We start from the raw sequence: 26,822 nt of genomic DNA on the forward strand, positions 1-26,822 counted from the left end.
TTCAAAGCAGAGTGTTATAACTTTAGGATGTTAAATGTAATCCCCATGTTAACCACAAAGAAAATAGCTATAGAATATACACGAAAGAAAATTAAGAAAGAATTTAAACATTTCACTACAAAAAGTTAACTAAACACAAAAAAAGAGAGGAATGCAAAAAATAAGGCACCAAAAAGCTATAGGGCATATAAAAAACAAACAGCAAAATGACAGAAATAAGTCTCTCCTTATCAGTAATAACCTAAATGTAAATGGATTAAACTCTCCAATCAAAAGACAGACATTGGCTGGATAAAAACACATGATCTAACTATATGCTGTCTACAAGAGACTCAGTTGAGATTCAAGGACAAAAACAGATTGAAAGTAAGGGGATGGAAAAAGATATTCCATGAAAATAGTAACCAAAGGAGAGTAGAAGTGGTTGTACTAATATAAGATAAAGTAGGCTTTAAATCAAAAAAAGGTTACAAGAGGCAAAGAAGGACTTTATATGTTAATAAAAAGTTAAATTCAGCAAGAAGATATACCAGTTATAAACATTTACATACCTAATGACAGACCACCAAAACATACAAGGCAAAAACTGACAGAACTGAAGGGAGAAATAGGCAGTTTTACAAAAATAGTTGGAGACTTTAATACCCACTCACAATAATGGATAGAATAATCAAGCAGAAGATAAGTGAGGAAATAGAGGACTTAAACAATACAATAAATCAATAAGATCTGACAGATATACACAGAATACTCCACCCAACGACAACAGAATACACATTCTTGATTGCACATGGGATATTTCCCAGGATAGACCATATGTAGGGCACAAATTAAATCTCAATAGATTTTAAAAAATAGATATCACACAAAGTATAGTCTCTGACCACAATGGTGTTAGAAATCAATAACATAAAGAAAACTGGAAAATTCACAAAATCGTGGAAACAAAACAGCCCACATTTAAACAACCAATGGATCAAAGAAGAAATCACAACGGAAATTAGAAAATGCTTAGAGATGAATGAAAACAAAAACACAACATACCAAACCTTATGGGACACAGCAAAAGCAGTGCTAAGGGGAAATATTATAGCTATAAATGTTACATTAAAAAAACAAGAGAGATCTCAAATCAACAACCTAACTTTACAACCTAAGGAACTAGAAAAGAAAAGCAAATTAAACTCAAAGCTAGCAGAAGAAAGGAAACGATAACAATTAGAGTGTAGATAAAGGAACAGAACTGAAAAATAATAGAGAAAATCAATAAAACCAAAAGTTGGTTCTTCAAAAACTTCAACTAAATTGACAAGCCTTTTGGACTAAGGAAAAAAGAAGACTCAAATTACCAAAATCAGAAAGTGGGGACATCACTACCAATTCTAAAGAAATAAAGAGAATTGTAAGAGAATACTATGAACAGTTGTATGTCAACAAACTGGATAACCTACATGAAATGGACAAATTCCTAGGAACACAAAACCTTCCAACATTAAATCACAAAGAAGTAGAAAATCTGAATAGACCTATAACTAGTAAGGAGATATATCAGCAATAAAAAAAAAATCTCCCAACAAAGAAAAGTCTTGGAGCTGACGGCTTCACTGGTGAATTCTACCAGAAAGTTAGAAAAGAACTAATACCGATCCTTCTCAAACTTTTCCCAAAAACTGAAGAGGAAGAACACTTCCTAACTCATTCTAGGAGGCCAGCACTGATACCAAAGCCAGACAAAGACACTACAAGAAAACTAGAGACTAATATCCCTTATGAACAATGATGCAAATATCCCCAACAAAATACTAGCAAACCAAATTCAGCACATCAAATTAAAAAGATTATACACCATGACCAAGTGAGATTTATTCCTGGAATGCAAGGATGGTTCAACATATGAAAATTGATCAATGTAATATGCCACATCAACAAAATGAGGGGAAAAAAACCACACAATCATTTCAATTGATGCAGAAAAAAACATTGGACAAAATTAAACACCCTTTTACGATTAAAAAAAATTCAACAAACCAGGAATAGGAGGAAACTACTCCACATAATAAAAGTCATATATGAAAAACCCATAGCAAACATCATACTCAATGGTGAAAGACTGAAAGCTTTTGTTTTAAGATCAGGAAAAGGCAAGGATGCCTGCTTTCACCACTTCTATTCAACACAGAACTGGCAGTTCTAGCCAGATCAATTAGGCAAGAAAAAGAAATAAAAGACATCCAAATTGCAAAGGAAGAAGTAAAATAATCTGTTTGCAGATGACAGGATCTTCTATGTAGAAAACACTAAAGACTCCACAAAAAACCTGTTAGAACTAATAAATGAATTCAGCAAGGCAGCAGGATACAAAGTCAACACAAACAAATCAGTTGTGTTTCTAAATATGAAAGATAACAATCTGAAAAGGAAATTACCAAAACAATTCCATTTATAATAGCATCAAAAAGAATAAAATACTTAGAAGTTAACTTAACCAAGGAGGTGAAAGATCTGTACAATGTAACTACAAAATGTTGCTGAAAGAAATTAAATAAGACATAAATAAATGGAAACACATCCCATGTTTATGGATTGGAAGATTCACTATTGTTAAAATGTCAATATTGGGACTTCCCTGGTGGTGCAGTGGTTAAGACTCCATGCTCCCAATGCAGGGGGCCCAGGTTCAATCCCTGGTCAGGGAACTAGATCCCACACGCATGCCACAACTGAGAGTTCGTATGCCACAACTAAGGAGTCCGCGTACTGCAACTAAGGAGCTGGCAAGCTGCAACTAAGGAGCTGGTGAGCTGCAACTAAGACCCGGAGCAACCAAATAAATAAGTAAATATTAAAAAACTAAAAATAAAAATAAAAAAGTGGGGCTTCCCTGGTGGCGCAGTGGTTGAGAATCTGCCTGCCAATGCAGGGGACACGGGTTCGAGCCCTGGTCTGGGAAGATCCCACATGCCGTGGAGCAACTAAGCCAGTGAGCCACAACTACTGAGCCTGCGCGTCTGGAGCCTGTGCTCCGCAACAAGAGAGGCCACGATGAGGCCCGCACACCGCGATGAAGAGTGGCCCCCGCTCGCCGCAACTAGAGAAAGCCCTTGCACAGAAACGAAGACCCAACACAGCCATAAATAAATTAATTAATTAATTAAATTTTAAAAAATTTAAAAAAATTAAAAAAAATAAAATAAAAAAGTATTTTCCTTAAAAAAAAAAAAGTAAATATTACCCAAAGTGATCTACAGATTCAATGCAATCCCTATCAAAATCCCAATGACTTCTTTTTTGCAGAGATTAAAGAACACATCCTAAAATTCATATGGAATCTCAAGGGACCCCAAATAGTCAAAACAATCCTGAAAAAAAAAAAAAAAACCAAAACTGGAGGACTCACATTTCCTGATTTCAAAACTTGCTACAGTAATCAAAACAGTGTGGTATTGGCAGAAAGGCAGACATACAGACCAATGGAACAGAATAGGGAGCCCAGAAATAAACCCTCACATATATAATCAAATGATTTTTGACAAGAATGCCAAGACCATTCAATGGGGAAAGGACAGTCTTTTCAACAAATGGTACTGGGAAAACTGGATATCCACATGCAAAGGAATGAAGTTGGACCCTTACCTAACACCAAATATAAAAACTAAATCAGAGGCCCAAGGGCAAGATGGCGGAAGAGTAAGACGCAGAGATCACCTTCCTTCCCACAGATACATTAGAAATACATCTACACGTGGAACTGCTCCTACAGAACACCCAATGAACACTGGCAGAAGACCTCAGACCTCCCAAAAGCGCTCAAGGAGAGGGGATTCAGAGCGCCGCCTAAACGAACTCCAGAGACGGGCGCGAGCCGCGGCTATCAGCGCGGACCCCAGAGACGGGCGTGAGACGCTAAGGCTGCTGCTGCCGCCACCAAGAAGCCTGTGTGCGAGCACAGGTCACTCTCCACACCGCCCCTCCCGGGAGCCGGTGCAGCCCGCCACGGCCAGGCTCCCGTGATCCGGGGACAACTTCCCCAGGAAAACACACGGTGCGCCTCAGGCTGCTGCAACGTCACGCCGGCCTCTGCTGCCGCAGGCTCGCCCCGCATCCGTATCCCTCCCTCCCCCAGCCTGAGTGAGCCAGAGCCCCCGAAGCAGCTGCTCCTTTAACCCCGTTCTGTCTGGGCGGGGAACAGACGCCCTCAGGCGACCTACACGCAGAGGCGGGTCCAAATCCAAAGCTGAACCCCGGGAGCTGTGCGAAAAAAGAAGAGAAAGGGAAATTTCTCCCAGCAGCCTCAGAAGCAGCGGATTAAAACTCCACAAACAACTTGATGTGCCTGCATCTGTTGAATACCTGAATAGACAACGAATCATCCCAAATTCAGGAGGTGGACTTTGGGAGCAGGATATATTAATTTTTCCCCTTTTCCTTTTTTTGTGAGTGTATATGTGTATGCTTCTGGGTGAGATTTTGTCTGTATAGCTTTGCTTTATAATAGCTTTATTTTATTTCATTTTATTTTATCCTCTTTCTTTCTTTCTTTCTATTTTTTCTCCCTTTTACTCTGAGCCGTGTGGATGAAAGGCTCTTGGTGCTCCAGCCAGGCATCAGGGCTGTGCCTCTGAGGTGGGAGAGCCAACTTCAGGACACTGGTCCACCAGAGACCTCCCAGCTCCACGTAATACCAAACAGCGAAAATCCTTCAGAGACCTCCATCTCAACATCAAGGCCCAGCTTCACTCAACGACCAGCAAGCTACAGTGCTGGACACCCTATGCCAAACAACTAGCAAGACAGGAACACAGCCCCATCCATTAGCAGAGAGGCTGCCTAAAATCATAATAAGGCCACAGACACCCCAAAACACACCACCAGACGTGGACGTGCCCACCAGAAAGACAACATCCAGCCTCATCCACCAGAACACAGGCACTAGTTCCCTCCACCAGGAAGCCTATACAACCCACTGAACCAACCTTAGCCACTGGGGACAGATACCAAAAACAACGGGAACTACGAACCTGCAGCCTGTGAAAAGGAGACCCCAAACACAGTAAGGTAAGCAAAATGAGAAGACAGAAAAACACACAGCAGATGAAGGAGCAGGGTCAAAACACACCAGACCTAACAAATGAAGAGGAAATAGGTAATCTACCTGAAAAAGAATTCAGAATAATGATAGTAAGGATGATCCAAAATCTTGGAAATAGAATAGACAAAATGCAAGAAACATTTAACAAGGACATAGAAGAACTAAAGAGGAACCAAGCAATGATGAAAAACACAATAAATGAAATTAAAAATACTCTAGATGGGATCAATAGCAGAATAACTGAGGCAGAAGAACGGATAAGTGACCTGGAAGATAAAATGGTGGAAATAACTACTGCAGACCAGAATAAAGAAAAAAGAATGAAAAGAACTGAGGACAGTCTCAGAGACCTCTGGGACAACATTAAACGCACCAACATTCGAATTATAGGGGTCCCAGAAGAAGAAGAGAAAAAGAAAGGGAATGAAAAAATATTTGAAGAGATTATAGTTGAAAACTTCCCTAATATGGGAAAGGAAATAGTTAATCAAGTCCTGGAAGCACAGAGAGTCCCATACAGGATACATCCAAGGAGAAACATGCCAAGACACATATTAATCAAACTATCAAAAATTAAATATAAAGAAAACATATTAAAAGCATCAAGGGAAAAACAACAAATAACACACAAGGGAATCCCCATAAGGTTAACAGCTGATCTTTCAGCAGAAACTCTGCAAGCCAGAAGGGAGTGGCAGGATATACTTAAAGTGATGAAGGAGAAAAACCTACAACCAAGATTACTCTACCCAGCAAGGATCTCACTCAGATTTGATGGAGAAATTAAAACCTTTACAGACAAGCAAAAGCTGAGAGAGTTCAGCACCACCAAACCAGCTTTACAACAAATGCTAAAGGAACTTCTCTAGGCAAGAAACACAAGAGAAGGAAAACACCTACAATAACAAACCCAAAACATTTAAAAAAATGGGAATAGGAACATACATATCAATAATTACTTTAAATGTAAATGGATTAAATGCTCCCACCAAAAGACACAGACTGGCTGAATGGATACAAAAACAAGACCCATATATATGCTGTCTACAAGAGACCCACTTCAGACCTAGAGACACATACAGACTGAAAGTGAGGGGATGGAAAAAGATATTCCATGCAAATGGAAATCAAAAGAAAGCTGGAGTAGCAATTCTCATATCAGACAAAATAGACTTTAAAATAAAGACTATTACAAGAGACAAAGAAGGACACTATATAATGATCAAGGGATCGATCCAAGAGGAAGGTATAACAATTGTAAATATTTATGCACCCAACATAGGAGCACCTCAATACATAAGGCAAATGCTAACAGCCATAAAAGGGGAAATCGACAGCAACACAATCATAGTAGGGGACTTTAACACCCCACTTTCACCAATGGACAGATCATCCAAAATGAAAATAAATAAGGAAACACAAGCTTTAAATGATACATTAAACAAGATGGACTTAATTGATATTTATAGGACATTCCACCCAAAAACAACAGAATACACATTTTTCTCAAGTGCTTATGGAACATTCTCCAGGATAGATCATATCTTGGGTCACAAATCAAGCCTTGGTAAATTTAAGAAAATTGAAATCGTATCAAGTATCTTTTCTCACCACAACGCTATGAGACTAGATATCAATTACAGGAAAAGATCTGTAAAAAATATAAACACATGGAGGCTACACAATACACTACTTAATAACGAAGTGATCACTGAAGAAATCAAAGGGGAAATCAAAAAATACCTAGAAACAAATGACAATGGAGACATGACGACCCAAAACCTATGGGATGCAGCAAAAGCAGTGCTAAGAGGGAAGTTTATAGCAATACAAGCCTACCTCAAGAAACAGGAAACATCTCGAATAAACAACCTAACCTTGCACCTAAAGCAATTAGAGAAAGAAGAACAAAAAAACCCCAAAGCTAGCAGAAGGAAAGAAATCATAAAGATCAGATCAGAAATAAATGAAAAAGAAATGAAGGAAACAATAGCAAAAATCAATGAAACTAAAAGCTGGTTCTTTGAGAAGATAAACAAAATTGATAAACCATTAGCCAGACTCATCAAGAGAAAAAGGGAGAAGACTCAAATCAATAGAATTAGAAATGAAAAAGGAGAAGTAACCACTGACACTGCAGAAATACAAACGATCATGAGAGATTACTACAAGCAACTCTATGCCAATAAAATGGACAACCTGGAAGAAATGGACAGATTCTTAGAAATGCACAACCTGCCAAGACTGAACCAGGAAGAAATAGAAAATATGAACAGACCAATCACAAGCACTGAAATTGAAACTGTGATTAAAAATCTTCCAACAAACAAAAGCCCAGGACCAGATGGCTTCACAGGCGAATTCTATCAAACATTTAGAGAAGAGCTAACACCTATCCTTCTCAAACTCTTCCAAAATGTTGCAGAGGGAGGAACACTCTCCAACTCATTCTGCGAGGCCACCATCACCCTGATACCAAAACCAGACAAAGATGTCACAAAGAAAGAAAACTACAGGCCAATATCACTGATGAACATAGATGCAAAAATCCTCAACAAAATACTAGCAAACAGAATCCAACAGCACATTAAAAGGATCATACACCATGATCAAGTGGGGTTTATTCCAGGAATGCAAGGATTCTTCAATATACGCAAATCAATCAACGTGATACATCATATTAACAAACTGAAGGAGAAAAACCATATGATCATCTCAATAGATGCAGAGAAAGCTTTCGACAAAATTCAACACCCATTTATGATAAAAGCCCTGCAGAAAGTAGGCATAGAGGGAACTTTCCTCAACATAATAAAGGCCATATATGACAAACCCATAGCCAACATTGTCCTCAACGGTGAAAAACTGAAACCATTTCCACTAAGATCAGGAACAAGACAAGGTTGCCCACTCTCACCACTATTATTCAACATAGTTTTGGAAGTGTTAGCCACAGCAATCAGAGAAGAAAAAGAAATAAAAGGAATCCAAATCGGAAAAGAAGAAGTAAAGCTGTCACTGTTTGCAGATGACATGATACTATACATAGAGAATCCTAAAGATGCTACCAGAAAACTACTAGAGCTAATCAATGAATTTGGTAAAGTAGCAGGATACAAAATTAATGCACAGAAATCTCTTGCATTCCTATACATTAATGATGAAAAATCTGAAAGTGAAATTAAGAAAAAACTCCCATTTACCATTGCAACAAAAAGAATAAAATATCTAGGAATAAACCTACCTAAGGAGACAAAAGACCTGTATGCAGAAAATTATAGGACACTGATGAAAGAAATTAAAGATGATACAAACAGATGGAGAGATATACCATGTTCTTGGATTGGAAGAATCAACATTGTGAAAATGACTCTACTACCCAAAGCAATTTACAGATTCAATGCAATCCCTATCAAACTACCACTGGCATTTTTCACAGAACTAGAACAAAAAATTTCACAATTTGTATGGAAACACAAAAGACCCCGAATAGCCAAAACAATCTTGAGAACGAAAAATGGAGCTGGAGGAATCAGGCTCCCTGACTTTAGACTATATTACAAAGCTACAGTAATCAAGACAGTTTGGTACTGGCACAAAAACAGAAATATAGATCAATGGAACAGGATAGAAAGCCCAGAGATAAACCCACACACATATGGTCACCTTATCTTTGATAAAGGAGGCAAGCATATACAGTGGAGAAAAGACAGCCTCTTCAATAAGTGGTGCTGGGAAAACTGGACAGGTACATGTAAAAGTATGAAATTAGAACACTCCCTGACACCATACACAAAAATAAACTCAAAATGTATTAAAGACCTAAGTGTAAGGTCAGACACTATCAAACTCTTAGAGGAAAACATAGGCAGAACACTCTATGACATAAATCACAGCAAGATCCTTTTTGACCCAGCTCCTAGAGAAATGGAAATAAAAACACAAATAAACAAATGGGACCTAATGAAACTTAAAAGCTTTTGCACAGCAAAGGAAACCATAAACAAGACCAAAAGACAACCCTCAGAATGGGAGAAAATATTTGCAAATGAAGCAACTGACAAAGGATTAATCTCCAAAATTTACAAGCAGCTCATGCAGCTCAATATCAAAAAAACAAACAACCCAATCCAAAAATGGGCAGAAGACCTAAATAGACATTTCTCCAAAGAAGATATACAGATTGCCAACAGACACATGAAAGAATGCTCAACATCATTAATCATTAGAGAAATGCAAATCAAAACTACAATGAGGTATCATCTCACACCAGTCAGAATGGCCATCATCAAAAAATCTAGAAACAATAAATGCTGGAGAGGGTGTGGAGAAAAGGGAACACTCTTGCACTGTTGGTGGGAATGTAAATTGATACAGCCACTATGGAGAACAGTATGGAGGTTCCTTAAAAAACTAAAAATAGAACTACCATATGACCCAGCAATCCCACTACTGGGCATATACCCTGAGAAAACCATAATTCAGAAAGAGTCATGTACCAAAATATTCATTGCAGCTCTGTTTACAATAGCCAGGACATGGAAGCAACCTAGGTGTCCATCATCGGATGAATGGATAAAGAAGATGTGGCACATATATACAATGGAATATTACTCAGCCATAAAAAGAAATGAAATGGAGGTGTTTGTAATGAGGTGGATAGAGTTAGAGTCTGTCATACAGAGTGAAGTAAGTCAGAAAGAGAAAAACAAATACAGTATGCTAACACATATATATGGAATCTAAGGGAAAAAAAAAAAGGTCATGAAGAACCTAGTGGCAAGATGGGAATAAAGACACAGACCTACTAGAGAATGGACTTGAGGATATGGGGAGGGGGAGGGGTGAGATGTGACAGGGTGAGACAGTGTCATGGACATATATACACTACCAAATGTAAAATAGATAGCTAGTGGGAAGCAGCCACATAGCACAGGGAGATCAACTCGGTGCTTTGTGACCACCTAGAGGGGTGGGATAGGGAGGGTGGGAGGGAGGGAGATGCAAGAGGGAAGAGATATGCGAACATATGTATATGTATAACTGATTCACTTTGTTATAAAGCAGAAACTAACACACCATTGTAAAGCAATTATACTCCAATTAAGATGTTTAAAAAAAAAAACTAAATCAAAATGGATCAAGGGGGACTTCCCTGGTGGCACAGTGGTTAAGAACCTGTCTTTCAATGCAGGGGACACGGGTTCAATCCCTGGTCTGGGAAAATCCCACATGCTGCAGAGCAACTAAGCCCACACGCCACAACTACTGAGCCTGTGTTCCAGAGCCCACGAGCCACAACTACTGAAGCCCACGCACCTAGAGAAGGCGGGCTCCACAACAAGAGAAGCCACCACAATGAGAAGCCCGCTCACTGCAACTAGAGAAAGCCCACGTGCAGCAATGAAGACCCAACGCCGCCAAAAATAAATAAATAAATAAAAATTTAAACAAACAAACAAAAAAACCCAAAAATGGATCAAGGCCCAAAACGTAAGACTTAAAATAATAAAACTATTAGAAGCAAACATAGGATGAAAGCTGTGACACTGGGTTTGGCAGTGATTTCTTGGAGATGACACCAAAGGCATAGACATCAAAAGAATAAACAGAAAAATTGGACTTCATGAAAATTTAAAAAATCATACATCAAAAGATTCTACCCACAGAGTAAAAAGGCAACCATAGAATGGGAGAAAATATTTGCAAAACATATATCTGATAAGAATTAATATCCAGAATATAGAGAGACCAAAACTCAACAACAGCAAAACAATCTAATTCAAAAATGGGAAAAGGACTTGAACAGACATTTCTCCAAAGATATACAAATGGCCAATAAGCACATGAAAAGATGCTCAACATCACTGATCATTAGGGAAATGCTAATCAAAACTACGAGATACCACCTCACATCCATTAGGATGGCAACTATCTAAAAAACAGAAAACAAAAAGTGTTGGTGAGGATGTGGAGAAACTGGAACCCTTGTGCACTTTTCGTAGGAATGTAAAATGGTGTAGCTGCTGTGGAAAACAGTATGGAGGTGCTTCAAAAAATTCAAAATAGAATTACCCTACGACCCTGGATCCTGGATATATAGTCAAGAGAATTAAAAGCAGGGTCTTGAAGAGATATTTGTACATCCATGTTCATAGCAGCATTGATCATAGTAGGTAAAACATGGAAGCAACCCAGTGTCCATTGATGGGTAAATGAATAAGCAAAATGTGATTATACACACAATGGAATATTATTCAGCCTTTCAAAGGAAGGAAATTCTGCAGTATAGATGAACCTTGAGGACATCTAAGCTAAGTGAAATAAACCAGTCCCCAAAAGACAAATAATGTATGATTCCACCTATAGGAGATACTTAGAGTAGTCAAATCCATAGAGATAGATAGTAGAATGTTGGTTGCTAGGGGCTGGGGGGAGGGAAGAATGGGGAGTTACTGGGTAATGCGCATAGGATTTCAGTTTTACAAGATGAAAAGAGTCATGGGGATGGACGGTGGTGATGGATTCACAACAATGTAAATGTCTTCAAAAGCACTGAACTGTAGTGCACTTAAAAATGGTGAAGATAGGAAATTTTATGTGTATTTTAACACAATAAAAAAATTAAAAATAAAAATAAAGTCCATATATTGCTTTAGAAGTCCACATTGGGAACGGAGCTGAAGGAAACCATCCAGACTGTGAGCAGAGCTCTGGTCACCAGGATGTTCACCGCAAGGCTGGATGTCAACCTGGGCAGCGCCATCTTTCCTGCTACAGATGACCTGGCTCAGACAGCCACCTGAAATGCCATGGCCTGGGGAAGCTTAAAGCCTCCCCACCGGCAGAGCTCCTCGGACAGAGGGCTCCTGCTCCAGGTCCAGCCCTTTGTAAACTTACAGGTAAAAAATTCACTCATAAGAGGCTTTAACAACTGTGAGTTTACCAACTCCTCCTTCCCTTCCTCCCCTCCCTTCTCCACTCCAGGCACCATCATGGTTCATGACTCCCTGCCTCACTCCCCTCAATTGTCCCAAGAGCCCCTTATGAAAAGGTCATGCCTGGCCTCTCTGTTCCAAACACAACCCTCCCTCTGCCCCCAGCATGCCTGCCCCTTTGCTTGCCTTGTCTTCCTGCACCATAGTTGCCACTACCTGAGGTCTACCGCACATCTTTTTGTACTTGTGTACTGTCTGTTTCTGCTGGCACATCAGCTCCCCGGGGCAGGGACTCTGTCGTACTCCTAGCTGTAGCCCAGTACCTAGTGCAGGGCCTGGCATGTAGAAACTCAGCAAATGTGTGCTGAGCGGGTTAATGATTGCAGAGTGGAGCCCGTGCTGGAGTCTGTGCTGTCAGTTACCCACCTCGTGGGAAGTAGGGGCATCACCCTAGCGAAAATGCCCTTTGGCTATCCTACCCCCAAGAAGTTTCTGGGGGTCTTCTTCCTGTGTGGCCTACCTTCTCTCCACCTTCTCCTCATCCTCCCTTCTCTCCTCACTCCTTCTTCCTTCTTTTCAGGAGCAAATATTGCACTCCCAGCCCAAACACATGCTCCATGCCACGAGTCTGCCCCGCCCCCCACGTCCTGGTCCCTGCTGACCTCTTTGCACACAGGCCCCACCCACCCCAATCCTATCAAGGTATTTTTCCAGAAATACTTCCTTCCTTGAGAGGAATTCTGGGAAGGGCTATGGAAAGAATTTAAATGTCACCTCTTGTTTTTTTTATATAAAACAGAGGAAACAGTCCATATGTAGTAGGAGAAAACAAGATCCAATTTAATGTTTAACAAAGATTACGGTTCAGCCATTCTTTGGACAACTATGCAGCCACTTAAGATGACAGTATACTCATACTACAAAGAGCTAATTTCCTTAATATGTAAAGTGCTTTTACAGCTCAATAGGAAAAAGACCAACAACTCAATGGAAAAGTAGGCAAAGGATATGAACAGTTTATGGAAAAGGAACTATAAGTGAGCCTTAAATATTTGAAAGGATGCCCAAAATCATTCATAATAAGAGAAATGAAAAAAAAATAGGACACCATTACTTGTCTACCAGATCTGCAAATATGGAGAAGTTTGATAACACGTGTTGGGGAAGGGGTGGGAAGCTGGCCTCCTCATACATGCTGGTGGGAGTGAAAATTAGTACAACACTTAAGGAGGGTAATTTGCCAGATTTATCAAAGCTCAAACTGCATATTTTCCCCTTGACCTTGCAAACACACTCCTGGATGTTTTCCCTAAAGATTTATTCTCATGTAGGCAAAAACGATGCTTGAACAAGGATATTTGTTACAGCACTGATTGAAATAACAAGAGATGAGAAACAACCTAAATGCCCAACAACAGTTATATCAGTTATGGAACAACCATGCACTGAAATACTATGTAGCCGTTAAAAAGAAAAAGAAAAAAGGCAGATTTGTTTTGTTTTGATGTGGAAAGATTTCCAAATTACATTAAATTTAAAAAAACAAGATAAAAAACACTATATACAGTATACTACCATTTGTGAGAAGGGGATATATATAAATGTGTGTGTATATATATATGTATATACACATATATATATATATATGTATATATATATATATCTCCATGTGCCCACCTGGACTGTCTTTGGAAGGAGACATAAGAACCTGATAACATTGGTTGTTTTCAGGAAGGGTTATCAGGTGGCCAGGAGACTGGGGAGGGAGGGAGACTTACTTTTCATTACATACCTTTTTATTTGTTTTATATTATTGTACTATGTGAATGTACTAGCTACTAAAAACTAAACAATTAAAAAAAGGATATCATAGCATTTAATCTTCCTTTAATACATAATTCCATGTTATTTAGTTTAAAAAGTGTAATTCCATTTTGGTTTTTATGTTATGAGTCCATTAAAAAAGATAGGAATATACACACATAGAAAAAAGTCTGGAAGGAAGAAAACCAAACTGAGAATAGAGGTCATCTGAGTGTGAACTCAACATTCCCTCAAGTTCGTTGAGGTTCTCCTTTGCCAAATGTCAGAGGCATCCCAGCCGGAAGGGCTGCTAAAAACCTTTCTGGGAAAGACTCCTGTGTCTGGGAATTTATCAGAAGACTTTGGAGTGACTCACAGGATGTAGCAGGAGTCCCATCACAGAGAATCAGGGTTGAAACAGGCAGGGTAAACGAGTGAACTCAGGTTTCCCCAGGTCTCCCATCTTTTCACCCCAGGAAACCTACTGGTTTCATGCCCTGCTCTACTAGTGAGAGAGGATGACTGCAGAGCAGAAGAAGAGTCTGGGGTCAGAGGTGGCCAGAAGAACTACGCTGACATTCATCTCCACCTTCCAGATCCACAGAGAGCTTGAGAATACTTAGGGCCTCCCAAACGAGCATAATGGGAGTTCATGACAATTTCACCCGGCTCTCAAGGATCTAGGAAACCCCAGATGGCATACAGGTTACATAAGCATGCTTATTTTATGGGTAACAAGTCCCACATATAACCAAGTGCTTGCTTGCCTCACCACTTCCTCCTGGTTTTAAGGGCAGTGGATGGCAGAGATATGATCTTCAGGGTGGTCTGAGGGACCAAAAGCCTTCCCTTCTCCAGACAGCCTGCACTAACCGTCAGACTGATCAATTTTTCAGACTGTTTGTTTGTTTGTTTCCTTCTCAAATCATTTGGGTGTTTGCCTTGCAGACTGAGTTTCATCCAAGATAGACTTTGGGCTACCAGCAACACTCAAAAAATAGATCCGGTAAAGAAAACCCGTAGTTTACATCCTTAGAAGGCCTCCAAAAAGTTTTTACAGAGTATTTGCACCTGTATTTAATTTGCTTAATCCTTAGTGGGACTCTGTGTGGAAAGCAGAGGAGAGATTCTGGGATGGCAAATTAGTTTCCTAGCTTTGCTACAAAGAACCACAAACTGGGTGGATTAAAATGTAAGAAATTTATACTCTCACAGTTCTGGAGGCCAGAAGCCTGAAACCAAGGTGTGGGCAGGGCCATGCTCCCTCTGAAGCCTCTAGGGGTGGGCCCTGCCATGCCTCTTTTGGCTTCTGGTGGTTTCTGGGCAGTCGTTGGACCTCCTTAATTTGTAGATACCTCATTCCAATCCCTGCCTGTGTCACATGGCTGTCTTCTCCCCGTGTGTCTCTATTTTCCTATGCTGGCCTCCTCTCTTATAAGGACACCATTCATACTGAATTAAGGACCCACCTACTGTAGTATGACCTCATCTTAATTAATTACATCTGCTACGACCTTTTTTCGAAATAAAGCCACATTCTGAGGTAGAGGGGTTAGGACTTCAACGTATCTTTTTCAGGGACACAATTCAATCCATAACAGACAGGGGAAGACATACTAAGTAATTTGGCTGAATTTTTCTCAGAGGGGAGGTGGGTATATGTGTTGGGTGTAAGGAGACTGACTTGGCCCTACAAACATCCAGGCACCTCTGTATCTGGTGGAGGAATAAGGCTAAGCATATTGGGAAACTCTTCCAAAGAACTTTCCCTTCCGCTTGTCTGCTTTCATCAAGGACCCATCACTCCTCATGCTGGTGCGGTACCTTGAGGTTGCCCATGCAGAGGGATACCTAATCTCATCCAACCCATGAAACACACTTTGAAGGACATGTTATCATCCCCATTTTACAGATTAGAAACCGAGGTTCTGAGAGATGAAACAGTCCGTGGTCACCAAGCAAATTCAAGGTGCTGAGAGCCCTGGTCCTTCTGCCTCCCATGCCAGGCTCCAATCAAGCTGGTGCTGTGCTTTGTTTTTTTGTTTTTGTTTCTGTTTTTGGCTGCGTTGGGTCTTCGTTGCTGTGCAGGCTTTCTCTAGTTGCGGAGAGCGGGGGCTACTCTTCATTGGGGTGCGTGGACTTCTCACTGTGGTGGCTTCTCTTGTTGCGGAGCACGGGCTCTAGAGCACAGGCTCAGTAGCTGTGGCGCACGGGCTTAGTTGCTCCGCGGCATGTGGGATCTTCCCGGACCAGGGCTCGAACCCGTGTCCCCTGCATTGGCAGGCGGATTCTTAACCACTGCGCCACCAGGGAAGTCCTGGTGCTGTGCTTTGAAGGGGAGGCAGGTGGGCATAATCAATGACCAGTCGGTGCTACCGGTAAGTTTTGAGGAAAGCACGCTGGATGGGGGGCCTGCATGCACCATGAAATCATCAGATTTACCCCCCCTCTGTTCTCTGGTAAGAGACCAAGCCTAGTGTTTTCTCAGCGTACTGCTTCGTAGAAAGAAAACCAATTTGGAGGGATGAGGCTCCATGTACTGGCCCCGGGTACACCCTACCTCCTGCCGTCCCCAGGTTTGGGAGGCTGGGAAGTGCTGGTTTTCAAACTGCCTTTGAAGCCTGAAGAACCCCCAACCTCTTAAAAAGGAAACATAAGAACCCCAACGTATAAAATGGATGCAAATGGTGCTGAAGGTGGGGGGCCTCCCTGAACCTCCCCAAATGGCCGTCCCAGCAAACTCCAGGTCCTGGCCCCCCAGGTGAGAAAATGGCTGAAAACGACTTGGAAACGCAAAAAGCAAGTAGCAAAACGACACCCATGTAAACAAAAGGGCACCCAAGTATTCACCTATTACTTATGAGGTTAAAACGTTCATCAGGAATAGTCTGTGGATATTTGACATTAAGGAATTACTGTTAAAATGTTTAAAGTTATGCTGATGGTACTGTGGTTATGTCTTTTTAAAAACTCCTTATTTTAGTACATTGTGGGAAAGTTCGGTTGAGATGCTGTTATGTCTGTTTGCCATTTGTTTCAAAATGAAGTGTGGTAGGGACGAAACTGGGCTGGTCTGGGGTAATGACTGTTGAAGCCTAAGTGGCGGTTACGTGGGGCTTGGTTATATCAAAACTGACATTTGTACAGCTCAACCTAATTCTATTCCTTCTACTTTTATTTATTATTTTTATTTATTTATGTATTTACTTATTTAGGCTGCGTTTGTTGCTGCGCGCGGGCTTTCTCTAGTTGCAGCGAGCGGGAGCTACTCTTCGTTGCGGTGCGCGGGCTTCTCATTGCGGTGGCTTCTCTTGTTGCGGAGCACGGACTCTAGGCGCGTGGGCTGCAGTAGTTGTGGCGCACGGGCTTAGTTGCTCCGCCGCATGTGGGATCCTCCCCGACCAGGACTCCAACCCGTGTGCCCTGCATTGGCAGGCGGATTCTTAACCACTGCTGCCTCCAGGGAGCCCCTATTCCTTCTACTTTTGCACATGTTTGGAATTGTCCATCATAAAAAGCTCTTTTAGGCTAAAAAGTCCCACGCAATGAGCAGCCGGACTTGAATTCTTTAAAAGGTAATTAGAAGTTGAAGCTCCAGGAGGTGACAGGAGCGGTGCGAAGGTGGGGAGGAATGGGAGGGAGCGGGAACGCAGCCGGTCCCGAAACCCAACCCGGGTGACCCAGACTTGCTTTCCTCTGCGGCTCGAAACTCATCCCCCAAACTCTGCAGGGTGGCAGGCTGAGCGCTGCCCCGCCACCGGCGCCCCATCTGCCCACCCGGTCATCAGTCCAGCCGTCCGTCGGCCCGACCATCCATCAGGTCAGCTACCTGGCCATGGGTACGTCCAGCTACCCAGAGTCCTCTGGCATCCCCTCCTCCCCGCTCCGCGCGGCGTCTGCACCCCGAACCTCCCTGCGCCGCTCGCCCCAGCCGGGTCCCGCTACCCCGCGAAGTGGTGGGCACTCACCGGCTGCGCTCCCAGCTGCGCTCCCGGCTTCGCCGCGCTCCGCACGAAACTGAAAGTAGGCGCGGAGAGCAGCCTGGCGGCGGGTGCGGGGAGCCGGCTGCCTCTGCCGGGAAATCACGTGGGTTCTCGGTGCCCCGGTCGGGCGCGAGCGCAGGATGGGCGGGGGCAGCACACGCGCTCCTGCAAGGGCCGCGTCCCGGGCCTCTTGGAGCTCAGCCACCTGTGCGGAGGACACCCAGAGATGGCACCAAGGGACGCGGGGAGCGCTCGCCCCTTTCGTGGATGCGATACTGAGGCAAAGGGATGAGGGTTGGCACACCTGGGTCGCGCCAGTAGACCCCGGGCTGAGTTCGGCTCTCCCTGCCTCCCTGGAGACTAAGAAGGAATGGGACAGGATAGGAAGGAGATGCTCCCTGTGCAGGAGGAGACCTAGAACCCAGGGGGTCCAGCCTCCTTTTCTTCAGTGCTCGCCAGGATGAAGGGAGGGGAGAAAAGAAAAACGACCATAATTGCCCTTACTGAGCCCTTGGCCCTCTGGACGGTGTTAAACGCTATGAATTTAGGAGAGAGGTGAAGGAACTTGTCCAAGTCACACAAGGGACACAGGCAGAGATGAGGAAGAGATGGGACAAAGAGGACAGGAGGAGCAGAAAGAGGGCGAGAAGCCTCCCCCAGGCAGGGGTCAGCGGCAGCCCTGAGTGGCCACTAGTCTGCTACCCTTTCAGAGTTGACTACAACCTCCCTGGCCTTTTGCATTCCTCCGGGGACAGGAGCTCCTGTCCTGCAGAGGATACATCCATCCCCGTGGACAGGTCTGCCCTCTAGGAAGATCATCCGCCCACCTTCCCGTGACATCCCCACGGTGCAGCAGCGTTCACTCCCAGATCTTCTATCCCCCTGCCTCTCAAGCCAGCCGGGTGTGTGTGGGTGTGGGTGAGGGCACTGCATGGTAATGGCCACAGGCACAACCATCAGTGTCAGACACCCCTGGCTTCAAGTCCTCTTCTTCAACTTACTGGCCAAATACCTTTACTTCGCTGAGCCTGAAGTTTGCCATCTGTAGGATGATAAGAACCCCTCCATGCAGAGAGGTCACAAGAATCTGATGACCTAAAGTTCAGGCTAATGTAGCCTGTGTCTGAAGCCAGTAGGTGTCCTTGTATTTTTGTCTCCTTCTGCCGGTCCCACATCCCTGTGAGAAGGGAAACTGCTCCCCTTCCAGCACCAACTCTGATATCCAGAAATCACATGACAGCACGGATTTTGCAGTCAAGTGCTTGTGGGTGATTCCCAGCTCCACCACTTCAGGCAAATGCCCTGACTTCCCCAGGCCTCAGTTTCCTCATCTGCTAAATGGGGTATTCCAAGCTTCCCCAGGCCACTGCGGGGCATGGTGGGGAATGGATGAGAATGCGAATGTGGCTGTGACTGGGTGCACGGGAGGGATTATGCCCCAAGATCAGGATGTGCAGTTCAGCTCATGTTCACTGAACACCTGCTGTGTTATTGGCCTGAACACCTGCTCCCTATCCAGGCTGGGAAGAGCAGATGGACACGTGGACAAATAACCACAATCCTGAGAGACAAATGCAGACCATTTTCAGATGCATTTAATTTTGGACAGCCCCTTGAGGATGGCAGAAGACAAGTTATCCCATTAGGCAGATGAGGAAGCTGAGATTCAGACAGGTCAAGTGAGTTGCTGAAAGTCACACAGCAGTCAGGAGCAGAGCTGGGTCTTAAACCCAATACCCTTTCCAGCCTGGAGATACCTGGCCTGCTGAGGAGGTTATCACTGAAGGACTCTGGGAGAGCTACCTTCCCAAATGCCCCCTACCCCCAGCCTGGCCTGTGGCCTGGAGTCCACCATCAGCACATTGATCCTTTGGCTGAAGGTGTGCATATGCTCCCCTGGTATAAATTAAATGGCCGTCCATCATTTACACTTGAGTGTGAACAAGCTAATAAGATTTTATTGGTGGGAGATCCAAGGGAGTCTTGGGTGTTTGGATTTGGGGGTAGGAAACACAAGATGTGAGAATCAGGGGGACCAGAGGACGGAGCCCACATTTGCTGGGCACCTCTGTGTGCCAAGTACCATCTCCGTGGAGCGTAACCAATAGGCGGCACTTGTGAGCACTTAGGACATGTGTTCCGGGTGCATGGGCTCCTCTAATCCTCACGGCAGCCCTTTTATCTCCATTTTTACAGGTGAAACAGAGACAGAGAGGGTAACATGCCGAGATTACACAGCTAGCAGCACAGGAGCCAGGATTTGGACCCAGGCAGGGCAGCTCCAGAACCCCTGCTCTTGGTCACCATGTGATACTCCCTCTAGGCTAACCCAGTCCTTACCAGAACCCTATGTGGAAGGTATTATTATCATGCCATTTAACAGATGAGGAAACTGAGGCACAGAGGGACCCAAAATTAGTATTTCAGGATACTGGGATTTGGACCCAGGTTTGAAGGCCAAGCCTTCCCTCTGCGTTCCCCATTGCCCAGGGCTGGTCCCGAATACCAGGGGCCTGTCCTGTCCTGGGTCAGCAGCCCAGGTGGCAGGATGTGCTTCCACAGGACCTGGCCTTGGGCAGCCCTTGTTTCCTCCCTGGAGGAAGCAGCAAATGCCCCCACCCATGCTGGGGGACTTCCCGGTCTTTTGTCGTAGGCCTAGGTCTGAGTTTCTGGGCTTGGATGGAAGGGCCAGGACTGGGAGGGGTCCAGCAGGTTGGTGCTGTCCTGGCAAGCTCTGGGGTTCCACGTCTGTAGGTCCTCCTGCGCAGACCTGGCTGAGACGCTCTCCGGCGCCTGGGGCGGCGAAGGAAGCTGAGGGGCTGCACCTTTCTGGAGCAGAAATGAGCCCCAGGGCCTTCCAGGGTCCCAGCTGGGCTGGGGTCCACAAGGGGCAAGACTCCAAGCAAGCTCTCTGTCTGCCCCTTGTGATGGTGAAAGTTTTCATTTCGGGGAAGGAGCTGCCCAGGGCTGCCAGGTCATCCTGATACTGTCCTTGGGGCATCAAGTTGGGGGCCTGGGCTTCCCAACCCCCTCGGGGGTGCTCTCTTGGGTAGAGTGAGTCTCCCAACTGATGTCACTATCCTGAAGGCTTACATCCCAAGGCCTGGAATTTCCATGTTGGACTCCGGACTTGGGGACTGGTGAAACCACTTTGACTCTTTGTGCCAGGGGCCCTGCCTTCCAGCCCCCAGGAGCACTCCTGGTCAGCTTAGTGGGTCAGACGCTGGCTTTGGACCCTGAGGGAGGAAGGATCCTGTTTCCTCTCTCTTGGGAGGAAACAGGCCCAAGACAGCATTTAGAGGGGACCAAGGAGGAAGGAACCGGGCTCAGAAGTTGGTACCTTCCCCTCAAGTCTTCCCAAACCTGAAGAGGTGTGCCTCTGCGAAGCTCCACCCCAGATCTTGCCTCCTGGCCGTCTCTCCTGCCCATCAAAATAAAGGCCAGGCCCCCTCTGCACCTTCATGATGTGGACCCTGACCTCCTCTCCCTCCCTCTCCTCTTTGCTCTCTGTGCTACTCCGGCCTCCTTTAAGTTTCTTGACTCTCTCATGTGCAAAGGGACTTTGCACATGCCAGTGTCTTCCTATGCTTTTCCCCCTTCCATTTGGCCAATGTGGCAGCGAGGGATTTTCTTCACACACCCTCCCTGGAGCCTGGTACCTCCCAAGACTGAGACGGCAGAAAGAAACCTTTTGTATTCTAGCCTGAGTGGGAGGAAGACAAGCTTTGAGCATCATAAAGTGGTCTGGCTGGTGCTCATAAGAGGTTTCTCTTCCATGTTAAAGTCTGATTTGCTTTTTAGAGGCTCCATCCTCCTCCTCTTCTACCAGAAACCAGACCTCTGTGAGGGCCCCCTACCCTCCCTGCCATCCTCCGGATCTGAAGCCCCTATGGTGCCATATTTCCTATGCAGCACTGGAGCCACGTGGAACACAGAATGAGTGACACCTCATGCGGAAAGCTGGTCAGAACAGGAGATGGGACCTCGGTGGGTGGGTGGGGAAGAGGGCCCAGTGCTGTGGGGGAGGGAAGAGAGCTGGTCTGAGAGATGCTTTCTGCTGACCGATGGGGAGGCTAAGAAACCCAGCCAGGGCTTCCCTGGTGGCGCAGTGGTTAAGAATCCGCCTGCCAATGCAGGGGACACGGGTTCGAGCCCTGGTCCGGGAAGATCCCACATGCCGCGGAGAAACTAAGCCCATGTGCCACAACTACTGAGCCTGCGCTCTAGAGCCCGCGAGCCACAACTACTGAGCCCACGTGCCACAACTACTGAAGCCCATGCGCCTAGAGCCCATGCTCCGCAACAAGAGAAGCCACCCCAATGAGAAGCCCGCACACCCCAACGAAGAGTAGCCCCCGCTCGCTGCAACTAGAGAAAGCCCGCGTGCAGCAACGAAGACCCAGCACAGCCAAAAATAAATAAATAAATAAATAAATTAATTAATTAATTAATTTTAAAAACCTCTCCTTAAAAAAAAAAAAAAAAAAAGAAACCCAGCCAGCTCCTGCTCCCTTTCTCTCTACCAAAGCCACATGCACAGGCAGATATTCAAAAAGACAGCAGGGTCAGCTCACGGTATCCTGTGGGGAAACAGAAAGCTCTGGGCAGGGCCTTCTCCAAAATACCCCCTGCACGCCCCAGTAATGGAGCCTGAGATTCCACCATTAGAGTCATCTCATGTGGACAAATATCCTACAAGGTCAGCATGGAAAGGGAATTTGGGGATCATCAAGTCTAACTCTCTCATTTTATAGGAAGGGAAACTGAGGCTCGGGGCTGGGCGTGAACGAGCCTCCCAGCCCGGGGCTCTTCCTGCCACATCAGGTGCCATTAGGAGACCCGTGCCCTTAAGGGGGGTTGAGCTATCCGTGGGGTGGCAGAGACAATATTCTCCAGTGAAGCAGGAACAGGGATCCACGCTCTGGCCAAGTCATGGGTGTGCATTGCCACCCACAGGAGGAGGCACCTTGAGGGAAGGGGACCCAGGACTGCTAAGCTTCGATGACTGGAGTATCAGGGGCACTTGCAGCTCTGCCTGGAAGGGCCTAGAAGATGAATGAGAGCCTCCCTGTCAGGCATGTGTCCCCAAAGCCTCCTCCAGCCCAGACTTTTGAGACATGACCTCAGGGGTGCCCACTGTGGTGATCCTGGTCCACAGGAGGTTCTGGGTGGGCTCAACACTGCTCCTCAGATCACAAGCCCACTGTGAGCGCTCCCTGGGGCACAGAGGTGACCCACGAGGCAGACGGCCCCACAGCCTGCAGGGCATTCATCCATATGCCCACGAAAAACTACATCTCAACCCACCCTCTCTTCCTGTACCCACCCTCTCTTCCTGTCCCCACCCCAAAATGGTACCTCTCCCGAGTGGTCCCTCCTAGGCCCTGGGGAGGGCTGTGACTGCATTCCATCCAAGGAACCAAGGCCCGGGGAGCGGCCAGCTGGCCAGTGCTCTCCTGCCCTTCCCACCCCCTTAATCCACACCACCAGGGTTCCATTTCTGCAATCTCAGCGTCTTCCCAACAGACACACAGCGAGAAGGGTCACAAGATAAGGGAGGGATCATCTGGTCCTGTTGCCTGATTTCCTTTAGGACTCTGTGTCCGTGAGGTACATGGGGCTTTTTTTTTTTTTTTTTTTTTGGCCGCACCTCGAGGAATGCAAGAGCTTAGTTCCCCGAGAACTCTTGCCCCATACAGTGGAAGTGCGGAGCCTTGACCACTGGCCCGCCTGGGAAGTCCCGCTATGGCGCTTATTTCTTCAGGTGCACCCAAGACCACCTACCTTGGTCAACGTGGAAAAAGTCAGTTTAATCCTGAAGTCAAAAAGATGAGAATTTGGCCCTCCATTGTGCTCCCAATCCCCCAGAAAAGAAACTCTAGGAATTATTCCAAGTGCTTCCGTCTATATTTAGGGCCCTCCATAGAGAGCCCTTTTGAGCTCTCTCATGAGATTTGCCATTCCAGCCACCAGGCCTTTGCTCGGGCAGGCCCTTCCTCTGGCTATGCCCTCCCTCCATCCTTCATGGTGCCTCCTCCTCTGAATTAAGACTCTAGGTAGGAGTCTTCTCCCCCCAGAAGTCAGGTCCTAAGTCCCGGAGGGAAGGAGCCATATTTCCCCACCAGTATCCTGTGCCTGACATCAGAGGGACAAGGGAGGGATTTGCTGAGTCAACCACTCACCCCCTCTCTGCAGACATACTGGGAATCCAAGAGGCTTAAGAAGATCTCCTTCCTGGAGTAGGAGGCCTGGATGGTAGTGATGGTGTGTGGTCAGCCACTCGAGAAGTTCTCTTGTTCTTTGTACATCCCGTGCTCGACCAGTCCCCGCTTCACCTCCACCACACTCATGTTAACGCGTTTGCCCCCCGGCCGGCTAGTGCTTGTTTTAATCCTTAGGCCAGAGTGGCTCCACCTGCTAGTTTATTAAAGGGAAACAACTGCCCTCCTGATGGTGGTTAACCTGAGGGCCCGTGAGGGACACGCCCCAGCTGCTGGTTTCCCTGGTAACTGATGACCCCACCTGATGTCAATTACCCTATGACTGGTAGCCTCCTTCTCCCCGCCCCAACCCCGCCCTGTCCGGCCATAACCGGTGAGGTGTCGCTCCAGGACCTTTTGCTTAAGATCCCCTGTCCAAGATCCCTGATGGTCTTGAGGCTGGGCAACTACAAGGCTCACAGGCCTGCAGACTGCAGCCCAACAGGTGGTATCCTGGGGAGAGAAACCAGGTCCACTGTGAGCAGGGGCCCTCCTCAGAGCAGAGAGCAACCCCCAAGCCCAGGACCCTCAACTCTCTATGCTGAGTGTTGGGAGAGGTGTGGGGAGAAGTGGACCCTGGGGACTCTTGGGGTCAGCCTAGCATTGATATTCTACAAACAAAAGGGAGTTCCCCAGGACCTGCCGCTTGGGGATTACGTGGCACATCCTCTCCTGGATTCTCACTCATCCACATTCCCAACAGCTTCTTCCTGGTTTGAACCGGCACCAGGACTTTCCCGCATGGCTCACTTCCTCCACCTCTAAAATGAAACCATCAGCAAAACAAGGTGACACTTCATCTGCTGGCAGTTGGATTTAGCTGCATTTTTACACTCCAGAGACCAAGTATGGATCCTCAACCAGGTGCATTAGCTTTACCACCTGGGAGAGAGCTTGTTAGAAATGCAGACTCTCAGGCTCTACCCCAGGCTCACCAAACCAGAAACTCTGAGAATGAGCCCAGGAATCTGTGTTTTAACAACCCCTCCAGGTGATTCTGATACAGGCCAAAGTTTGAGACCCATAGCACTAGATAACTTTCAAATAGCCTCTTGATTTGGGGTTATGAGTTGTATAAGCACCCAACCACCCACCCCTTTTTTCTTCATAGCTCTGGGCACAATTAGTGGTTATATAGTCTTTTGTTTGGCTAGTTATTATCTATCTCTGCCTATGTCCCCTAGACTATAAGCTTCACAAAGTCATGAACCATATGGGCCTGGCTCAGAGTTAAGAACTCAACAGATATTGTTGAAAATACATCCATCCATACATAAAAATGCTGGGGCCACAGAAACTGTTGACTCTGATATGAATGTGACATGTGACCCTGAACAAACCTCCTTCTAGTTCTCAGCCTCTGGAACTCCCTTTGTACAGCGAAGGGGTGGGTCCAGCTGACCCTTGAGGGCCACGCTGCTCTCTACCATTTTAGCAAGAGGCTCAGTTTGACGCCTCCCCAATCCAGCCATCCCGCACCAGCGCCAACCAAGGCGTCTCCTCCCACACCCCACCCCAAAGCCTTCTGGAGCTTCTACTGCTTCCTTCTGGCCTTTAAGTCCCTTCGACATGATCTCAACCTAACTCCTGGCCTGATCTGCAACTCCTTTACCCCCAAACAACCCTTCCCTCAGCCACACTGGGATTCCGTCCTCGCTCTGGTCCTGTCACTGCTCTTCCCCAGCCAGGACACCTGCGCTTGGCTCTCTCCCTGCCCCTTAAGAGCCAGTTCAAACTGCCTTCTGGAAGCACTCCAGCACATAGAAGTCTTGGTTAACGGATTCCTAAAAAGCATGTATGTCCACAGTCAGACTCAGAAGCAAGAAGGGAAGTCCTCAGGAGCCAGAAACAAGAGGGCACTCTGAGAAAAGTCAGGGGAGGGGAAATGAAATGGGATATTCTGGGAGGTGGAGTTTACAGCTGGGTGTTAAGAGTACTCTAAACTTTTCAGATTCCTAGATGTAAAAAAAAGTAAATAATACAAAATTTAAAAAGATTTAAAAAAACAACCTAAATGCAATGTTCTAACCTGGATTGGATCCTGGGACAGAAAAAGTATATCAGTGAAAAAACTGGTGAAATTCAAACAAAGTCTGGAGTTCGGTTAATACCAATATACCAGCATTAATCTCTTAAGTTACGACAAATGTGCCATGGTTGTGAATGACCGTGGTGGGTTTTTTCCTTTATACTTTTCTCTGTTTTCCACTATGTGCCTACATTACTTTTGTCTGTCATTTTCATGTATGAAGAAATATTGAAGACATGCAGAGGGGCATTAGGAGTAGTACTGATCATCAATTCCTTACCTACAATGACAAAATCAAACAAGCTCTGAAGACTACAAGTTTTTTTCTTAATTTTGTCAGCAAACCTGGCCATTTGGATGGAAGGCTGTTTATAGTACTTATCTTGCTTTATGTGAAAATTCATATGCAGAGAAATATCAATGGACTTGATTGTGGGGTGCCACCCCAGATCCCATGGGGGTGTCCTGCAATATATCCAGTGTGCATGTACCTGTACTACCTTCTAAAATACACAAAATTCTGGATTTGGAAAGTCATGTGGCCCTAATGGAGATGGACAGTGGTTTGGGGACCTATGTTACAAGCACCCACGTCCCACCACCCAGGTTAAGAAATAAGATATTACTAAAACTGTCAAAACCCCCATGTGTGCCCCATTCATAACTTGTATCGTGTGATTTTGATGATCAGGAGGACAGCCATGTTTTAGAAACAACCAA

The 26,822-nt window shown here is 45.3% G+C and overlaps 1 protein-coding gene across 1 annotated transcript in view; it reads right to left on the reverse strand.

The window, feature by feature from the left end:
- The window catches only part of NLRC5 (NLR family CARD domain containing 5), a 100,791-nt gene extending 82,933 nt beyond the window's left edge, over positions 1-17,858 (reverse strand). The window contains exon 1 of the mRNA XM_061173665.1: positions 17,799-17,858. The gene's annotated coding sequence lies outside the window, so the exon portion shown is untranslated. The remainder of the gene's footprint in view (positions 1-17,798) is intronic.
- Positions 17,859-26,822: the final 8,964 nt, after the last annotated feature.

This window comes from Eubalaena glacialis, chromosome 18 (assembly GCF_028564815.1).
Source record: "Eubalaena glacialis isolate mEubGla1 chromosome 18, mEubGla1.1.hap2.+ XY, whole genome shotgun sequence".
NCBI classification, from domain to species: Eukaryota; Metazoa; Chordata; class Mammalia; order Artiodactyla; family Balaenidae; genus Eubalaena; species Eubalaena glacialis.